At 40.0% G+C, this 19,512-nt stretch overlaps 1 pseudogene; it reads right to left on the minus strand.

Moving 5' to 3' along the window:
- Positions 1-11,214: 11,214 nt before the first annotated feature.
- Positions 11,215-11,288, minus strand: LOC142159694 (U2 spliceosomal RNA; annotated as a pseudogene).
- Positions 11,289-19,512: the final 8,224 nt, after the last annotated feature.

Below are 19,512 nucleotides of genomic sequence, written 5' to 3' on the forward strand. Positions count from 1 at the left end.
AAATATCTGTGGTTACGAAGCCTACAACAGAGCTTGGAGTGAAGCCAGGGTTTTTTTTGTCCCTGTAATTGTCTCCAGAATCATATTGTTTGCCTGACAATTAAACTCTTAGGAAGCAAGGACAAACATCGGATGCAGTGTTGTATCTGCTAGAGCCCTTTTATTTTTAAAGATTAGGTGTGACCTCTTCCAATGGTTTGGAAAACTGCTTTTTTTTGCTGTAAATTCCATCACAGTTGTATCACTGTGATTGTGTTTCCTGCATGTACTGTGCTGTAATATTTAAAGCAGACGTGTCACCCGGTCCTATGATATTATTATGTTTTATTCACTGCATAGCATAATTGCCTACTGTTTGGCCCTCCCACTGGAGGAACAAGTGCGGGAAGTGACAATAATGTTAGGGTCATCATGGCCCGCCTCTGTACAATGGCGTGATTCACGTCAATGGACATCAGGGGTTGGGGCCATAACTCCCATCGAATCATATCATCAAGGCCCTTTCGTTTCTGAAGAAAATGGGGGATCCAGGAGGCTGGCCTACTTTCCCAGGAGAACTTCCTGAAATTCAGGAGTGTCCCGGACATTCTAGGAGAGTAGGCAAGTATGTGACATAGCACAGGGGGGACAGAGTGTTTTTTTCCAACACACTTTGCTCTGCCCAGGGAAAGGTGGAGGAAGTTATAGCAGCATATTACCACTAACTCAATTAATAAAGATTCTTGAAAAGTCTCTAAGGATTATGTTGTATTCAGCTCTCCAAACTTTGGCCGTCCCACCCAATGATGTCATGTGACACAACAAATGATGTCATATCCATCTTCTCAGCTATTATGTTGTGCAATGATTATCACACATGAATAAGATTGACAGTAGCACTCTGGTAGGAGATAAAGGTATAAACAAAGGTAAAAATAGACAAATAATCATTAAAAATAAATATATAAATAAAAATAAGAAAGTGGCCAAAAACAAACCAAAAACCTGCCCTTGTGTACTTCCCAGTATACGAAGAATGACACATACACTAGGGAAGGGTCATTGACAATGGCTTAGCCTGTTTGAATAAAACATTTAAACATTCTAGCCTATCTACAAAAACAGACATAGATCCTCTGCTCTCTCCATGTACAGACTGGGGTGCAAGAGGGGGTTGAACACATTGTATAGACAAAAACAGGGATACTCTGCACTTTCCAAACACATAATTAATGCTGTATTAAATACTATTCTATATTAAAAACAGGGAATGTTAGTTCCACATATTGCAATATATGTTAAGCTGACTAACTCACGCCAAAGTCTTCCCATTCTGGTCAGTCCTAACATGATCAAATGCTATGCTTATTTATCTGGGCTTAAGGCTTACCTGCACACAGGGCCCTCTTAACAACATTTGGGGCCCCCGGGCAAAGCAGTGCACCGGGGCCCCTATATATATATAAAAAAATAAAATTATTATATATATGGGCCCTGCAGCCCAAAGGGCCCGTCAGAGGCAGCTAAAAAAAAAAGTTCCTGAAAAAAAGAAGAAGAAAATACTTACCTTGCGGTCAGCTGGCGATCCGGTTCCCTCCCTGGTCTCCTCCTCCGTGCTGCGCTCGCAGTGCATGTCGGGCGTGACGTCATCACGCCCGCCCGACATCCATTGCGGAGCGCAGCATGGAGGAGGAGACCAGGGAGGGAGCCGGATCGCCAGCCTACCGCAAGGTAAGTATTTTCTTCTTCTTTTTTTCAGGAACTTTTTTTTTTAGCTGCCTCTGACGGGCCCCTTGGGCTGCAGGGCCCCCGGGCACCTGCCCTTCGTGCCCTATGGAAGAGACGGCCCTTGCCTGCACACAGCTTTTAAAGGCAAGTCTTTCCCTAGCACTAGCAGCCATGGGAGACCTAGGACTCTAGCCTATCTAGTCGTATATTTATATAATCAGACTAATTTATTATATATATGACACATCGGTTCTCTGTACATTGGATCCAGAGAGCAGCTTTGTGATGTATCCCAGGACAAACTAAATATCAAGCCCGCAATCAGTGCTTTACTGCACATGTGCCGGGCCGACACATGCTTGGTAGAGACCCTACTCTGCTCTTTTGACCTTGCGCAAATGTTCCGTGGTGCACTGTTGCATATCTGAGCAGGCCTGTCCCAATTCATGGCCCTCAAATGTTGGTGTGGTTGGGCAGTTAATTATTTCTTGATTGTGCACTTTAAAATGTTGGGAAATGGCTCAAAAATTCCACCATATGCCCCTCAGACCCCCACCTGCTCCAAAATAGCCCCACATGCCCTCAAACCCCCACTTGCTACAACATTTACCCACATGCACAGACTCCCACAAGCCTTCAGATCCCACGTGTACTCCAAAACTTCCCCACATGCCACTCAGACCTGCACACATATTCCTAAAAGCTCCCCACATGTCCTCCAGACCTCTCCCACATGCCCATCAGACCTCTCCCACATGCTTATCAGAATATCTCTTACATGCCTCATCAGACCTCCATACATGCCAATCTGACATCCCCCACATGCCCAATAGAACTTATCCAGATGCCCATTTCACCTCCCCCTCAAGCTCATCAGACTTTACCCACATGCTCATAATACTTCCCCACGTGCCCATCAAACCTCCCACAGATGCCCATTAGACTTCCGCGCGTGCCCATCAGACCTCCCACAGATGCTCATAAGACTTCCCCACATGCTATCAGTGCTTTACATGCCCGATAGACCCCCCTACATGCCCCTTACATGCCCATCAGACCTCCTCCATATGCCCATCAGACCTCCTACACATGGCCATCAGTCCTCACCAACATGGGCTACTCCTCTTCTGGTATGCTGCGTAACCTCTCAGCTGCACCCATTTAATCTTTATAGCACAGCAGAGAATAAATCAGATGGGGAGCCGCTAGCTGGGGCCACTGGTTAAGGCTCGGTGGGCCACTTGCAGCTCGCGGGCTTCCTGTTGACAACCACTAACCTGGCTGCAGCAGCTTTGACACACTGTATGGAAACATGTCTGTGATCTGTTGCAGGCACAGGAGATGCACAGCTCCCTCCTTTAGTCCTCCCAAGCAGTCTAAAGAGACAGCCCTTTTCTGAGTTTACCCCTTTAACTGACTGAGAAGGGTCAGCTCTGATAACATCTTCAGGTGCAGCTGCAACTGTCTGCCATCATGTCAAGGTACTCTGGGATCCAAAGTTCAAGACATAAACTGACAGAGTGACACTGAGTAAGTCCATATATCTGCATATTTTGGCTATTTAAAGACAGTGTAAATAACATGTGAGAAACATGTTCTTATTCATAAGTAGATAAGTGCTGTAGTATTTTTGTCCTTTGTAAGTTTTACAAGCCTCGGCTCAGTGATCTGGAACGGGCACCATCTCCATATACATATTTTTATTATTTTTGGGGTTATTGTACATAGACAGGTGCTTTTGCAGCTTGTTAAGATAAGTTCTTTTTTATTGTTTTATGGAGGGAACATTTTGACCTGTGTGTCTCTTTCAATCCTCTTCGGTGACTTTGATGTTTGCAAGATATAGATTGTCTACAGAAGAAATCAGTGATTTATTGTAACTGATTTTACTTACAGTTATGGTTACAATCTCTGTCACTGACTTGTCTTGCATGGTTTGTTTTTACCTGAAAGGGTCACGTTCTCAAGGAAACAAATAACTTGTGTGTTTAAATGAAAGATAACTATCTAATACATCTCTCAATTGCTGATATTCCCTACAAAATTTCTGTTTTTCTTTACTATAAGAGTAGGAAATATTCCTACAGGTCACAAGAAAATTGGGTTTGCTGATGTTATTTCAAATTCTGACGGGAAGATTCAATTCATTGCGAACATTTCTCAGATATACAACACGTCTGAGAGTTTACTAAAATCTCCACGTCCCATAGAGATGCGAGGGTAAATAGATTAACATGATAGAACTTTGACTCATTTTACTACCAAGGTGGTTTTCACTCCTTGGAGCAGATTTAGGGGCATATTTACTAAACTGCAGGTTAGAAAAAGTGGAGATGTTGCCTATAGCAACCAATCAGATTCTAGCTGTCATTTTGCAGAGTGCACTAAATAAATGACAGCTAGAATCTGATTGGTTGCTATAGCCAACATCTCCACTTTTTCAAACCTGCAGTTTAGTAAATCTAGCCCTTAGCCTTATTGACTGGAAAAATGGGCGTTTTCACCAGCAATACGTTATGTTGGTGTTACCGCCTGGCAATAGCACTATTATCTTGTTTGTCAAGTATTGCACTATTACGTTTATTTATTATTTAAGTATTGCTGCGGTACTTGTGCTGTTATTGCTGTCTCCATTTTAAATCGGTTTAAAAAAAATGCTTTTGTTAATGTCTAAAGGTGTTTAAATATTTAGATTTTTTGTTAATAAATTTAATCTTTTTTCAAACTTTTTTCACTTTAGTAGAGGGCTTTCAGTTCCATTGAGCATGCTCAAGTCGGCTCAGGTATGGAAAGACTGGTAGGACAAAGCAGTACGTTAACGCCAACTGCTTTCGGCCAGTATCGCTATGCGCCTCTTAGTCGTAATCAGGGCTCTATTGATAAATGGCCCCCATAACACAAACATCTTCTTTCGGGTTCTTTTTTTTTAAAGATGGTCAGTGCAGGATAGGTTAATACCAAATGCCAAAGTGTGTATTCTTTCCGAATAATAAAGTAATTTCTAAAATCCATTATTCAGAAGTGGAGAGGACAGAAAATGACAAATCTTCTTTCTCTTTTGTTCAATCTTCTTGTGCATGAACGATCACATGGAAAATATTATAATAAGTGTTGCAATATAGTGTAGTATTTCTAAGACTATGTTAAAATATCAACCAACCACCCATAATGTGATACACACTAGTGATCAAACCGTGCAAAAGTGAATGTAAACCAAGAGTGTAACAACTTCCAATCTCCTATCCACTTACAAACGGTAATCAAAATCGTGCCTTCTAAAATGTATAGGTGTGCTTTGTTCCTCACACCTACTGCTACCAATTGGATCCTCCCTTAATAGAGTTGCATGAGCATGACTTTGTTATCCGAGAAAACTCCACATAGTGTATTACCCCTAAAACTTAATTTATTAAAATATGTGAGCAGGCAAACAGTGTGTGATGATCCAAAAATATCCCTTTATTAAAAACCATTGCTTTCCATAAATACAATCCTCGCTGGGTTAATGCAAGTGTCTCACTCAAGTAAGAAGTAAATATAACACCTGTAACCAACAATGATGGTGTTCTCAGGATTCTGTGGTCGCTGTTCTGTTTTTACATCCGACAAGAGACCTCTCATTCCCCAATAACCACCGACGCGTTTGACTTACTGCCTTTCACAAGGCAACCGCTGCATTTCGTGTAGTACCTATATTTACAGACGTGTATTACTTTAATGTAAAGTAGGCAGCAGCAAAACAGAGCTCGTGACAAGTGTATTACTGTATATTGATCTGTCGGATAGGTTGTTGTGATCAGCAAGTGAAGTACTATAGAGAAACCTTACTAAAGCAATGCAACTACTTACATTTACACTTTCTATATCACCTCACATGTTGACAAAAATAACCTATTCTGCAGTAAGGAGGTCAAACAAGGTCAGGAACAGCATTTTGCACTTTTGTGTAGCACATGTCTGTGCCATTCTCTTAAAGCACAATGGTGTTATCTCCTTTTGGAGTGGTCTTTTCGATATTGTTCCAAAGGAATGTAGCTTGAATATCTACCTAACTCTTCTGATAGCTTCAGTGAAGCTCTCTGTAGTGGGTCACATGATTACCAGAACAAGCTACTCACTGTTGTGAAAGTAAACCAGGCTGAGGTAGGTGGATGCTTTGTTTGAGTAACAGTCCGTGTCATGCTGTAAAAATCCAGTTTGTGGGGCATTGCCAAACAGGAATTATTATTATTATTATTATTATTATTATTATTATTATGATGCACACGACTTTACCCAGAAGTATCTTCTCTTTTGAAGTGGTTAATCTGTTGGGGTGAGGTTGTATTTCCGATTAATGCTTGTTTTACAGCTTCATAATCCCCATCATGGTTATGGGGCAGTGCTTTAAACACTTCCTGGGCTTTACCTCTTAGCCCTAGTGTAAAGTACTTCGCCCATTCTTCTCTGGGCACCTGATATTGTCTGCAAGTGTTTTCAAATCCTTATAAGAATGTGTTGTCCAAGGCTCCATCTCTTTCCATAACAACAAACTGCTCCAGATAGGGTTTAAGAGTTGTTAGATCCCTGGACTCTCGGTGCTGTGGAAAATCACTAGGCCTTTGGTTTCGTGCCAACTCTAGCTGAAACGCTCTCTCCACCTGCACCCGGCGTTGACACAGTTCCAAGGACAATAGTCCCCACACTGGTATAAAGGACATGCCCTTAAGTTGTTGCAGTGTGAGATATTTTTACATAAATAAGATTGACAAGAAGGCTTTAAATAAAGGTGAGGGGAATACAGAAACATTGAAACATAGAATTTGACGCCAGATAAGAACCATTTGGCCCATCTAGTCTGACCATTTTTTAACCTATGGTAACCTCAAACTCTATTTAATCCTTGTTTATTTTAAGGATATCCTTATGTCTATCCCAAGTATGTTTAAATTGCTTTACTATATTAGCCTCTACCGCCGCTGATAGGAAGCTATTCCACTTATCCACTACCCTTTCTGTGAAGTAAGTTTTCCTCAAATTTCCTCTGAACCTACTTCCCCCCAGTGTCAGTGCATGTCCTCGTGTTCTAATACTTCTCTTCCCCCCAGTGTCAGTGCATGTCCTCGTGTTCTAATACTTCTCTTCCCCCCAGTGTCAGTACATGTCCTCGTGTTCTAATACTTCTCTTCCCCCCAGTGTCAGTGCATGTCCTCGTGTTCTAATACTTCTCTTCCCCCCAGTGTCAGTGCATGTCCTCGTGTTCTAATACTTCTCTTCCCTCCAGTGTCAGTACATGTCCTCGTGTTCTAATACTTCTCTTCCCCCCAGTGTCAGTGCATGTCCTCGTGTTCTAATACTTCTCTTCCCCCCAGTGTCAGTGCATGTCCTCGTGTTCTAATACTTCTCTTCCTATGAAGAATGTATCCAGTCTGCACCTTGTTAAAACACTTGATATATTTGAAAGTTTCTAACATCTCCCTCTTTATCTTCTCTGCTCCAAACTATAAATATTAAGATTTATTAGCCTTTCCGGGTAAGTTTTGTGCTGTAGGCCATGCACCATTTTAGCTGTCCTTCTTTGTACAGTCTCTAATGTATTTATATCCTTCTGGAGATATGACCTCCAGAACTGAACACAGTATTCTAGATGAGGCCGAACCAATGACCTATACAGTGACATTATTACTTCTTTCTTTATGCTACTGATTCCTCTCCCTATGCAACTTAGCATCTGACTCGCCTTCCTCATTGCTTTGTTATATTGATTACCTGTCATTAAGTCACCTGAAATAGTGACTCCTAGATCTCTTTCCTCCTCAGTAATCTCCATTAAAGTGCCGTTAATACTATATTTAGCCTTTGGGTTTTAGATACCCGAGTGCATGATTTTGCATTTTTTGGCATTAAACTGTAGTTGCCACACTCCTGACCATTCCTCTAGTCTACCTAGATAATCAGTGATTTGTTTACCCCTCCTGGTGTGACTATTTTTGTGCCATCTGCAAAAAGGCATACTTTTTCTTCAATACCATTTGAAATGTCTCCAATAACGATATTAAAAAGCACTGGTCCAAGTACAGATCCCTGAGGTACTCCACTGGTAAACTTTCCCTCCTGTGAATGCACTAGATTTACTATAACTCTCTGTTTTCTATCCTACAACCAATATCTTACTCATTTAACCCCAAGCTTTCGAGTTTATTTAATAGTCTGTGATGTGGGACAAAGCCAAAAGCCTTACTAAAATGTAGATAAGCTACATACTCTCCCCTCTCCCACCCTTGATCTATTACTTAAGTCACCCAATCAAAAAAGTCAATAAGATTTGTTTGAAACAATCTCCCCCAGTAAATCGATGCTGTAATTTATGGGATTTGAGATATTCTACAAATATTTTCTTTTTTAGACTTAGTAAGGTTTTTGACACTGTCCCACATCGCAGACTGTTAAATAAACTCGAAAGCTTGGGATTGGATTCTAAGATGGTTGAATGGTTAAAATATTGGTTGCAGGATAGAAAACCGGGAGTTGACTTGAGCCATCTAAACCATATTTTATAATATTTAAACATTGAAGCACTGTCCATATGGATGTAACGTACATGGCCAATAGTGTGATTATCTTGGGCTATTCAATTACCAACTGTAGGTTCTTCTGCACCCATCCATTTTCTTGCAATGGAAACTTTGGTCAAAGTCAGTAAACAAATAACATATAGAGAGGATGATTCATCTAAGAGAAGATCAAGAGAGAATCCAAATAAGCAAAGTCCTGTGGACCAAAATGGTAATCTAGTCCATATCAATTGAATACATTTCTTTACTGTCTCCCAGAACCTTTCGTCCCTTCGACAGGACTGAGGGAGATGCCAGAAATTAGCTGAATCCATGCCACATTTAGGGCGTTTGGAATCTCGTCTCATACCAAATATTATCAGTTTTATAGAAGTATACTATAATAAACTCTATGCAATATATATAATTGTATCTGTTGAAATTTGATGCACGAAGTAGCATTTTTAGTACTTCCAAGCATGGTGTTCCAACTCTGCTCATCTCGGGGCCCTAATTCCATCACCCATTTAGTTTTAAGGGTAAGTAAATTTCCTTCTAAAATGTCAGGAAGAATAGAAGAATGCAGCACTGAAATCATTTGATTGGAACCTAGTTCTTGTAAGAATTGGGGAGTATTGTTTGAAATTGAGTACAGAGGACATGCCTTAGCTGTAAATAGTTGTAAAATAATTTGCTTGGGAGTACAAATTCTGATGTTAATGATCAAATGATTTCAAATAATTGGCAGAATAAAGTTGACCAATTGATTGAACTCCATGTTTAATCCATAAAGGAGCAATCTCTAGTTTCCATAACTCACCCAAACAAGAGTTACCCCAAATAAGTGTTTCTGGATCCCATCCTAAATCATTTACGGATATGTGCATCAGGCTCCAAATCAGAATTACTTATCTAAGAATATGGGCTGTAGTCCTAGATTCTCTAGTTCCCACAAAGATCTGCACTGGAGGGTTAGAGGTTCCTGTCTGCCCATGTAAGAATCCAGTAAGCGTGCCTCCTATGTTATTTCCAACCCATTCTTTTAATTGCGACAATTGGGTTGCTAAATAATAGGCTTTAAATTTAGGGAAGGCCAGCCCACCAGATGTTTTGGACCGTCAAAAGTTATCCAGGCTTATCTGTATTCTCTTGCCTTCCCGGGCCAGAGAGGAGTGATATTTATCAACCCAGGAGAAAACCTTTCCAAGGATGTAAACAGGGGCATGTTGCAATGTGTACAAGGCCCTTGATGTTTAATATCAAGCCACAATGAAGGACAACACTAAGATTCCACAGTAGGTTGATAAAGCTGCAGTCTTGTCATTTGACTGTGAGGTCCCATCATAAGAATCTCTGTTTTATCAGGATTGAACCTGACAACTTTCATTCATCTATTCCTGGAGCTCAGCTAGACATTGAGAATTGATATTGGGTTCTTAGTAAATGGAGCAAAGGACAGGTACAACTGAGTATCATCTACATAGGGGTGGTAGTCCTGGCCGTGGCGTCTGATTATTTTACCAAGTAGTAAAATAAATGCTGCAAATAGCATGGGAGATAGGATAGAGCCCTATGGAATGCCGCATGGCAGAGGCACTGGTGCAGATGAGTGTACTCCTGAAGACACTCTCTGTGACCTATCAGTCACATAGGCAAACCCAGGGGGGGTTGGGGGGGTTCCTAGTGCCAGTAAACCCCCTCCAAGCCTGTGGCACTATATAATTGTGGTGGCTGGTCCCTGCCCCCACTTCACATGGCTTTGCTTGAAAAGGGAGAGCTGCGTGTACCTAACAGTAGTGCACGCAGCATTGCCCATGTATATTATAGGGATTGGAAGAGTTGGAGACCAGCCAAGCACTGGGTAATATTATAGCCACGCCCCCATGCATGCTGGTCATGCCTACTGTTGGCGTGGTGTGGAAACCCCTCTCTACAAATCCTGTGTTTGCCCCTGAGTCAGAAAGGATTTGAACCAACAAAGGATGGTGTCATCCAGTCCACAAGAATTCTTCAGACGATCTATTAGAGTCCCATGGTCCAGAGTATCAAATGCTATACACTGTAGAGGTCAAGGAGGATTAAGATCAAAAATCATTCTCCCACCAGAAGATAATTACTATACAAAAGACATACAGCGCTGAAAGGAGATTTCATGTAGTGTATATCAAACGATACATAAGATATCTGAACAATGCATGAATATCCAAGACAATAATAGAAACACTTTAATCATATGAACATAAAAACCTTCTAACAAAATATAATAATAACAAATTAAAAAAGGCAAGTGATACCTCACAAAATCAGTTCACTAATAACAATATTGCAGTAGTGATAATCAAGATCCACAAATTGGACATGATCCATACGTCAAAAATGCCTTTTTTAATTTATTATTATACTTTGTTAGAGGGTTTTTATGTTCATATGATTAAAGGGTTTTTATTATTGCACAAGAGAGGTAAAAAGGGTCTTCAGGCCCCCCTTCTCCAAAGCTAGGGAGGAGCCATTGACAACTCTGACCTCCAGAGCCAAATGGCCCCTTAGGGCAGGCCCCTTTCTCAACTAAGTAGACCGAAGCTGTCCCTAGGGGAACTGACTCTTTAGCTGGCCACCGAAGAAGGGATCCTCTGACAATTTGGGGAGAGAGTTGCCCATAAGGGTCTATACCCAAACCACTCAAAAACATGCCAAAGAAGACAAACCAATAAAAAACATGAAAAGAGTCAATATGTAAATAAGTAATTGCCAGTAGGCCCTGGCCTAATGGCCGGTGGGGATGAAAAAGAATTCTGGTCCAGACAAAAGGTGCTTGTGCCATACACTGTCCACAGTCAGGGTGCAAACTCATCCCCAGTGAATTTCCAGGCACCCCTGGTCCTGCGCTTACTGTTGGCAAATCAGCACCTCGGCTTCCTAACAAAGCACCACCAGCCCTTTGACCAAAGGACCAAGACAGCACTGTCTACTCACAGAAGGGTGTGGATAGGCCCCCCTTGATAAGAACAGATACTATACTTGATCTTAGCCAAAAGGCCGAGAGGTGATATTTAGAAGTGCTTACAGAACAGCCATCGCTGCTGAACAAGTTCAACTTGCTTAAAATGCTTTCCCAGGCGAAACTTACTGCCAGCGGGCTGATTGCTGACAGTAATCCCTTTGAAGTATAGGGAGATGCAATACAAAGTCCTATCACCATCGGAAAAAAGGGCTCTTCACCCTTTCATAAATATAACCTTATTTTCCACATTAAACAAACACAAATATATAATTAAAAAAGGTGGTGTGTGTTTAATTGAAAATTGCAATGATGATACATTAAAACTAGGTTGACATGGCACATCACATCAATGGGACACATAACTAGTCTTCTCCAGAATACAGTTACTACATTTCACAGAGTCTGGGACCCTTGGTATCACTTTAACAACTGCTTTGATTCTTCTGCTTAAGTAATTTTTTTTGTTTGTCTTACTTAAGGTTATATTGGGTTGTCGACATGTTGAAATTGGGCCTCATTGGCCGGGCAAGTGGATCGGGTCATTTGAATGCTGCTTTATATATTCTGTTTATTTCTTGCTAACTTACCTTCTGCACAATCTGTTTACTGTGTTTTGACCTCGTTTTTTTAACATATTTTATTCTTCTGCTGTTACAAATTAAAAAGTTAAAAAGAAAAAGTAGATTGACATTTGTATCTGTTTACATACTGTTACCAGGAAACATACCTGACAGTTGTAATGAGTTTATTACCCCACAGATGAACAATGGATATGGTGAAGAGACTGATAACAGTAAGAGCATTTATTGGAGCATAAAATGAGCCTTTTTTTATATGATGGTATTCCTAAAACAAGACAAAATTCATGGTAAAAATTTAAAAGGGTTTATGGACACGTATAAAAACCCCGAAATAAAAGCAGACAGACGGCAAACAGTTTTAATTGAAAAACAGTTAACGTTAATGAGCAGATAACTTCAGATAAAGAACACATGTTGCATTTCTACAGAATATGGGCCTGAATTCGCCACTCACAGTCCGTATTCTACGCACGTATCCATGAGTTCCGGACTCCTGCATTAATCAAGGAACGGATCTCAAGATAGGTGCGCTGCTGTATTCGGGTGTAGATCTGGGGGTAAATGTATTAATCTGCGGGTTCTTCAACACCCGCGTGTTCAGCCTCTTCCGCGATTAAATTTCAAGCGGCGCTGCATTGTAAAGGGAAGTTAACCCTTTACAATGCAGCGCCGCTTGAAATTTAATCGCGGAAGAGGCTGAACACGCGGGTGTTGAAGAACCCGCAGATTGATACATTTACCCCCTGATGTGCTCTAGTACAGAAGGCACTACAGGATACGTCCAAAACCTATGTTGATTATAAATTCTCAAGAGAACACACAGGAAATTAAAAAAAATATAGAAATAATGTCACCTGGTAATAATAGAGGTATTAATGATAAAACATTGATTAAAAAAAAGTGTTGTTTTTTTCTTTACATTTTTCCCCATGAAATACATTTATTAGAACGTTGTTAATGTCTACTGAATATACAACCAAATTGTACAGTTGCTCGCAATTGCAAAATCATGTTGCAGGATGTATACCAGATTGACATTATTACTGATCGGGACTTAGACTAGCACCAGAGCTGGTGCAAGATATACGGCAGGGAATCAAGTAACAATCATGGCCGTACAGCATGATACTAACTCACGTGTCTGTATCTGTAATACAAATCAGCTGGAGAGTTGCAGGTTGTCTGGTGAAAATCACAGCAACAATATACAATAGGGGACATTTATGAAAACCATTCCACAAGTGACTGTGAAGAAAACTTGGTGTTGCATGTAACAACCAATCAGAAGTTTGCTTTTATTTTGTAAACAGTACTAGACAAATAACAGTTGGAGCCTGATTGGTTGGTATGGACACAACATCCTTTTCTAGACAAGCTACCTGTGGAACAGGTTTCATAAATATCCCCCATTATGGGACCTATCATTACCACTTCCCAATGTGGCGATGAGTATGACAATCTCTTATCACTGGTGTTTATGAAAAAAATATTGCCAAGAAGCTCAAGCCTACAGCCCTCTGCAGGGCCGCCTTCAGAAAAAATCGGGCCCAGTACGGGCCCCCCGTGCCACCCCATATGAGCCGCCCCCCCCCCCATGAGCAACACATACATACCTGGGGGCCTGCCGCTGGTCTCCGCTATTCTGTCTTCAGCCTCACCGTGACAGCCAGGCACCAGGATCTGATCGCAGGGGTGGAGGAATCATTCCCCCTGCGATCATGTGATCTGTCACAGGCAGAGCACTTGATCGCAGGGGGAATGAATCCTCCACCCCTGCGATCGGATCCTGGTGCCTGGCTGTCACGGTGACAGCCAGGCTGAAGACAGAATAGTGGAGACCAGCGGCGGGCCCCAGGTAAGTCTGTGCTGCGCTGTTGTACCGGGCCCCCTGGTGAGCCCGGGCTCGGTACAACAGTATCCCCCGTACCCCCCTGATGGCGGCCCTGGCCCTCTGATGAAAATGCAAACAGTAGCGGGATGACAGTCTCAGACGACCTACTTCCGGCCCTTTGGCCAACAGGCACTCTTTCATGTGTAGCCTTCTCAGTCCTCCGAACATATCAAAATGTTTATCGCCTATCTAAAAAAAAACACTGAAAACACTTTTATATTTAAAAGAAGTCCCATATTTTCCCATATCCCAAATCGTCTATTCATACGTGTATCTCCAGTCATCCTCTGTAATGTCTCACACACAGTGTCCATGTAAAGAGACCTTAGGGTATATTTACTAAACGGCGGGTTTGAAAAAGTGAAGATGTTGCCTATAGCTACCAATCAGATTCTAGGGCCTGATTCATTAAGGATCTTAACTTAAGAAACTTCTTATTTCAGTCTCCTGGACAAAACCATGTTACAATGCAAGGGGTGCAAATTAGTATTCTGTTTTGCACATAAGTTAAATACTGACTGTTTTTTTCATATAGCACACAAATATCAACTTTAAATTTCAGTGTACAAATAAGCTATCAAGTATTTGTGTGCCACATGAAAAAACAGTCAGTATTTAACTTATGTGCAAAACAGAATACTAATTTGCACCCCTTGCATTGTAACATGGTTTTGTCCAGGAGACTGAAATAAGAAGTTTCTCAAGTTAAGATCCTTAATGAATCAGGCCCCTAGTTATCATTTATTTAGTACATTGTACAAAATGACAGCTAGAATCTGATTGGTTGCTATAGGCAACATCTCCACTTTTTCAAACCCGCCATTTAGTAAATATACCCCCTTGTAATAAAGGGGACAAGCTTATCATCGTACTGATACTGAAACATTTATTGTTTCAGCAACAAAAATTTATTATGCTGATCTCAAGTAGTTCTTGCTGACATTTTATACAATACGTTGGCCTCTAGGGGGTTGTATTGCATTGTACATGGATATTTAATTTTATTTTGGCTAGGCAAATTAATTATTGCAATTTGCAGAGAAATTAAGTTCTTTGTTTTCCTCATATTTGTGGATATATGTGTGACATGAAATACACTGAATACCTTCATATTTCTATTTCATTATTCCTGGGAGAAATATTTCTCACACAACCTGCTATGTTTTTCTACATTTCCCCCATTGTCGCAGGCTGTGCAGTTTGTCTATCTTCCCGGCTGAACCCTCACATTCACCGTCTGGAATCAGTGATATGAATCCATGCCTGGGCTGGGAGAGGTGCCTACAGCTGCCAACTGCCACTGGGTGCGCCCTGCCCAGGACACATTTGGCTTTTGATCTTGTTTGGACACACTTGCACTAACACACACCTACACATTTTCACACACACATCCAACTGTCTGTGGTCTGACTCTGCACACAGACTCTTCAAGTTTTACTACCGTAAAACTTTTCTGTTTCTCTTCTTTAACCCTTAAATATCCAGAGTATTTACACTACATTGCAAGTTCATTGTGAACCTGCAAACTGCATCGCTGTGAGACGGCCACCGTACCTAGAGCAGATTCATGGGGCAAAATAGAAAAAATATTTCATTTTTCTATTAATATTTTTTTTTTAGCCTTTAACAAACACCTAGGCAACCTGCGGCTCTCCAGGTGTTGTGAAACTATAAATCCCAGCCTGCCTTGCCACCTATCTGCTGGTTATCTACTGGCAAAGCATGCTGGGACTTGTAGTTTCACAAAACCTGGAGAGCAGCAGATTGCCTACCCCTGACCTAGGAGGTAGAATAAATTAGCCTCGAGGTTCCGCCAGACTTCACCTCCATGTCCAGCTGCCCATCTTGTCGGCCTGTACGGTACTAAAATCTCTGCTCGTTTTTTTCCTCACATGTCGATGGGACACCAGGGAAAATGAGCAAAGGTTTTAGTAAAATCGACCACCGCCATATGTCCCTGCAGACTGTCTCGGAGACACATCTCGGACACTTGAATTCCTCCCCTAATCTTGCCAGTAAAAAAAATGGAGGAAGGGGTGTTTGATAGCGACAATGCCTGTTCTAGATATGTCCCTGACAACCACCAGGGTTGAACTAAATTCAGCAGCCATTACAATAGGTTGAAGGACTCCTTGATTATCAAGGAATATATAATTAAAGTCTTGGATTTTTACTACAGTATATTTAGTAATATAAAAAATATAAAATACTCTAAAACAGTTATTTTATTGGGTTTATTTTAGCCTATCGCCATCATTATTTATTTATAAGGCGCCATAGATTCAGCAGTGCCGTACAGTGAGAGTATATCAATACATAAATATAATAATATATACAACAGATAATACCTAGGCGCAAAACAAATACAACTAACTAGCTAACATAGTAAATAACACAGTACAGTATACCATATGCCACGTACAATGTAACAAGGACATACAGGCAAGAGACATAGGATAAAGAGGACCCTATCAGTACAAGTGTATCATCATCATCATCATCATCACCATTTATTTATATAGCGCCACTAATTCCGCAGTGCTGTACAGAGAACTCACTTACATCAGTCCCTGCCCCATTGGGGCTTACAGTCTAAATTCCCTAACACACACAGACAGACAGAGACACAGACTAGGGTCAATTTGTTAGCAGCCAATTAACCTACCAGTATGTTTTTGGAGTGTGGGAGGAAACCGGAGCACCCGGAGGAAACCTACGCAAACACAGGGAGAACATACAAACTCCACACAGATAAGGCCATGGTCAGGAATCAAACTCATGACCCCAGTGCTGTGAGGCAGAAGTGCTAACCACTAGGCCACTGTGCTGCCCACTGCCCCAAGTGTATATACTTGTATTGCCTAGATTCATCAATGGAATCCAAAATATGTTTGTTTGTTGTTGGTTTTTTTTGGGAGGGGGGGGGGTTTACAGGGCCAAAAGGTGTCCGAACCTTCCCCATTTAAAGTCAATGCAAGTATGATGCCGACAAAAAGATAAAGTAATCTTGAAGTGAGGATTTTGCTGTATATTACAATGAACTTGTGGAGAAGCGATTTCTGCTTATTGAAAACAACTTGTTATTTGAGGCATGCTGCATATATTCCAATACATGTGGTGAAGGAGTTGTTTTGTGTTGAAATATAAATGTAAATTCACTTTATTGTAGGTTTATTTATATACCACTGGGTGTGCAACACTTCATAAATAATAAATAAACATGGAAACCTGTACAAGTGCATTAACAGCCATGTAAAAAACACCTAGGGGTAAATGTATCAAGCTGCGAGTTTCCGGCAGGTTTGAAAAAGTGGAGATGTTGCCTATAGCAACCAATCAGATTCTAGTTATCATTTGCTTAGTACATTCTACAAAATGGTAGCTAGAATCTGATTGGTTGCTATAGGCAACATCTCCACTTTTCAAACCTGCTGGAAACTCGCAGCTTGATAACATTTACTCTTAAGATCAAATCTAAGTGTATATATCAATAAAATCCATATATAAATGTAAACCAGCATGTAAATTAGTGAACATACAAGATAAAGAAAATTTTCAAACATTGTATTACTTCTACATTGTCTTGAATTATGGAATTTTATAAAGTAAACTGGGAAGATTCGAGAACTAAGGGAAAAAATAAATTAAAGGTACACAGCAGGAACACTTTGGGAATATAGGGAAGGACTAGTTGATAGTCTCTAAAATAAGATTATATCAACCTTAATATATATATATATATATATATATATATATATATAAAACATATTTGCAAAGAGTACCAACATTACAAATATTTTGAGAGCTCACGTCCACAGAAAGATAATTAAGGAGTATTTGGATTTCCCGGGATTCCCATACCTGATTAAATTTGTCTCCTTTGTTATATATAGTGGGTATTTTTTTACATTCCTGCTATTAACTAAATCTTATTTTGGACTATATGGATGGAAAGGTGTAGAAGTTGTTTCCAAAGTTTCGCTATTGTGCACCAGGCAAGCTGGAGAACAGGAAAAATTATTTTATTTGGGGACAGCTTGGATTTTAAACCCAGTAAATGTATGTAACCTTGGGAATATTATCCTTTGAACACAAATTAAAATCAAATAGTAAAAGAAAAGAAAACAACCAAGTTGCCAAATGGTGATATAAAAATAAAGTGCACAGTAAAAAAAGATTGGTGGGTTCATATCAAATAAATATAAGAATTATCTGGATACATCTTGTAGTTCTGCAGAATCCTTCTTAGGATATGGATAATAGTGAATCAACTCCAATACTTTAGAAAAGGATAATAAATAGAGTTTTTACCAAATCTTTTACTAGTGAATAAAATGCACATTTATTAAAAACATAAATGTAAGCGTTTCTGGAAAGCACAAACAAGGGTAACTGGATAGGATAGAAGCCCGGTGATGATTTTGCCCCGTTGGGGCACTGGGTAGAAGCAGACCAGTTTCCAGGAAAACGTGACCAAACAGCAGCCTCCTTCATGAACCATTGGTTTTTAGTTGTAAAATGATCCAAATTAAAATAATTTCAACAAAGGACCTGGGAGGAGAGTGCATCAGATTTTACCTGCATTTTGATAATGTTTAACGCATATAGGTCAGTGTAGGACCTGCATACAATGAGGTACCCTTGACACTGGGATGCAGGCTTAAATGTTTTGATCAAAATATGAACCAATACCTCATGCTTTAATTTTGCTAGACACACACAGATATGCAGTGTTAAGGATAAGCGCTAACAACTGTCTTTTTGTTATGTATACGTATATAGGCATTTATTTTGCCATGCAGCTGTACCATATATAATATGGATATACCGATATTTCTTCTCTATCATTTTAATTATAGTGTGTCTTTAAGACCATTATGTAAATTAAATAGGTGTGAAGAATTATGCTTTAAACTAAAACTTTTTATGCATATAGTTATTTTGGAATAAAAGTTTGTACAAATAGTCTCAATTTATACTATTTTATTAGTGGTATTAGAACTATTTTTTGCGACTGTTGCTCCTCTCCCTCAGATTCAGTCTGTTAGTTTACCCAATCATGCCATCTGTAGGTATCATACATAGGGGTAATTTTATCATTAAACACCGATATCAAAGATTTTCTGTTGCAGTGATAGAAAATTTTCTGTCGCTGCAATTTACTAGTCAAAATTAATTTTTGCCAGGTGGGTGATACCCAGTTCCTCGATAATATTGTCTGGCAGCGGTAAGGCTGGTCTTAAAAATAGGAAAAAAATATTTTAATTTATTTAAATAATGAAAAAGGCTTTATTTAAATAAGAAAGCATTTTTCTGTGCAGAGCATCTGCTTATCACCATGCTGAGATGGAGCAAACGATAGGACAGCGGCTGTATTTGAAATTTTATTGTTGAAACATCAGCTGCAGATACTGTATCATATAAAACGGATAAGCCATAACATCTTTATGATAGTGTCGCTTGGTCCATAAAATGTTTTTATCTTTGAAAAGATTCATAGTAACTGCCTACAAGATAGGCAAAACGTGTTTTATCAGATAACAAACCAATAATTAACGGTTTTGAAATATTTTGTATAAGGAGTAGATGTTAAAGGTGTACTGTATTTTAATAAAAGTGTTATACTTGTGGCCAGTAATAAAGTTATTTAAAAAAAAAAATATTACTAATTCAATACTGAATAGAAGTTACTCCTCACCTACAGACGGTGAAGGCGGACATTTTGTGGACTGAACCAATGTTCCTCAAAAATGCAGCCTGTGGAATCATTAGGAACTAGTGACATCGATTTGTTCAGTG

Source organism: Mixophyes fleayi, chromosome 5 (genome assembly GCF_038048845.1).
Source record: "Mixophyes fleayi isolate aMixFle1 chromosome 5, aMixFle1.hap1, whole genome shotgun sequence".
NCBI lineage: Eukaryota > Metazoa > Chordata > Amphibia > Anura > Limnodynastidae > Mixophyes > Mixophyes fleayi.